This window comes from Frankliniella occidentalis, unplaced genomic scaffold (genome assembly GCF_000697945.3).
Source record: "Frankliniella occidentalis isolate FOCC.00 unplaced genomic scaffold, Focc_3.1 Scaffold210, whole genome shotgun sequence".
Lineage (NCBI taxonomy): Eukaryota > Metazoa > Arthropoda > Insecta > Thysanoptera > Thripidae > Frankliniella > Frankliniella occidentalis.
Window position 1 is genome coordinate 493,455 of NW_026267336.1, and position 2,471 is coordinate 495,925.

The window sequence follows — 2,471 nt, forward strand, 5'->3', positions numbered from 1 at the left end:
TGGGTTGTTGCAATCGCAGCCGACGCGGTCCTGCAACAGGAACAACACTAGATTAAAATCATTCCACACACTAACCAAGCCAACTCGAGCCACAGAAGATGTCACTTACTCGTAGACGAGGGCGGGCGAGGCCCATGAGGCCGTGTTGATGCACTGCTTCACGCTCCCGGGCTGCGTCCGAGTCGAGCGGTGGTCAGGAGGTCGGCTGAGGGGCAGCGAAACAGAGAACACGGCATTAAACTGGTTCCTAGGTAAGGTTGAAGTAAGCCACAACTTTGCCCTCGTAGTCACCCGGTCGCAATGTAACAAACACGCCCGCCACGCCGCGCTACCCTGGACGATGCGCCTCGCCGGGCCCGCGGGGGGGAGGGGGGCCTAGGGGGGACACCCGCGGGAGCCAGCCAGGGCAGGTCAGAGCGACGCGCCGGCAGCAGCAGAGGGGCGGCGGCAGGGAATGACCGGGGCCACTGCAAGCGGGCCAAATGGGGAACAAACAATGCTTTAGAGACGTACCTGCCACGAGCTGGTCCAGCTGTCCGCGGGAGCCGAGCAGGCCGAGTCACCGGCGGCCGAGCAGAGAACTGCAACAGAAGCGAGTGTCATGAGACCCAACACATAATCAAATACGCTGCGACTTCATCCCACACCACGCCAACTAACCGTCTTACTCTCGGCTGGAGCCAGCAGCTGTGCAAGCAGCAGCCTGCTGTTCGCTCCGCGGCGAGCGAGTACATATCCTGCGAACAAAACCACCATGAGAGGGAAAACAATCCGAAAGTCAAACGGCAAAACAGAAAAATGGGGCTGATTACCGACAAGCCAATGCGTCTTCAACATCTTCAATTTTTAGTCTCTTCCAAAAACGATGAGCTTGACAACAAACACGCTCGCGCCGTCGCGACTTTCGCTTTAGTCCCGTTCCGTTCTTTACGCCGCGACTGTCGTACCGGTCGTATGCTGTGAATGTGTTGTGAATGTGTGAAGGACTAAGTGGGAATGGGAACCTAACCCCTGAACCCTAGCCCCCAGCAGCCAAAGGCCCTATCTGACGCTAATTAACCTCTGATGACGGTGGTTACCGTGAGATGCCGCTGGCTAAACTGCGGACGGCACAGCGGGTCCCGCGGAGGTAGAGTGACTCGCCGACACCTCGCAGCCGGCTCCAGATGTCCACGGCGACGCGGCTTCCACTGTTAAAAAATACAACAGTAAATCACAACAGAATGGCTTGGGAGTGTCTCAAACAGTGTGATCCTCGTACGCTGGACTGTACCTTATGCAGAGGAAAGCACGGCCAAGTCTTGGTCCCTCAAATACCAGTCGAACAGAAGCAGGATGATATGAATGGACTCAGTTTCTAGACACATAATGCTTGACCGTGTCGGCTGGATGGGCTCGTGTGTACTCCAGCCGGAGGACCGCATGGTAGTACGCGGACTGAGAACGGCGACGAACACTGAAAAATTACACCAGTAAATCACAACGGAATGGTCTGGTAACTTACTGTGATCATGAAGGCTGGGACTGTACATACCTTGTATACTGGAGAGTTCTTTTCGAGCACGGTCAAGGTCAAGTCGCGGAGAATCGCGGAGGTGAATAGGGCAACTGAGCGGTTCACTGACTGCGGCTGGGCTGGGTGAGCCGAGCTGGGCTGCGTTCGTTCGTGGCAGTTTGAAGTAGTTGTCAAGAGCGAAGGGAAACTTGTGAGGTGAGGCGGGCTGCAACCGCCGAGCTCGGCTCGGACAGGCTCTGCCGGCCGTGGTGGGGGCTGACGGTCGCTCTCCTACCGGCCGTTTGGGGAAGGAGGGGCGGGAGAACGACACAGTACGACTATAGAGGGCGCCACCGGGAAACCAAAGAGATTCGTCGTCCCCACACGTTTCTAGTGTATTTCGACTAACGGAGGAAAAAGAGCGGCTAGAACGTAAACGTTCACGATTGCAATCAAAATGAGTTCCGAACGGATCTCAGGGGGGACTCGAACCCCAGCGCGGGTTGCCGACTAGTCGAGCTTCTCGTACAGTGCGTAAAAGTTCAAACGTAAAAACGAATAATGTGACGGCGCGTCGAGTATTAGAACCCCCGACTCACAGTCCAAATCCAGCAGCGATATCAAAGAGCCACGAGGCCGGTCTCGAAACGCCATGTGAGAGGGTGTGGTGGTGGAACCGGTTCTTATCCCGCTCAAGCTACTGCGCAGACTCGTGCCTTGAGCCTAGCTCGCCCGGCCACACACTGTGGCGCCGTAGCCGCGCCGGTAGAGAGTCGGCCCCGTGCGCCACAAGTCAGGGGTTCGAGTCTCCGATCCCAGCTACATTTTTCTGAACCGGTCGAACTCTTGGAGTTGAACTTAAACCCGTCATTTCAACGGGCCACCTTCGTGGATGAACGAACGGTCTGGTGGTTAACGCTGTCCCGCTGGACCGGGGGTGACGATGACTCGGCACTGGGGTCCCAGTAGGGGCAAA

General features: G+C 56.9%; 1 protein-coding gene across 2 annotated transcripts in view; it reads right to left on the reverse strand.

The window, feature by feature from the left end:
- The window catches only part of LOC113207941 (alpha-actinin, sarcomeric), a 53,472-nt gene that overhangs the window by 3,357 nt on the left and 47,644 nt on the right, over positions 1–2,471 (reverse strand). The window lies entirely within an intron of this gene.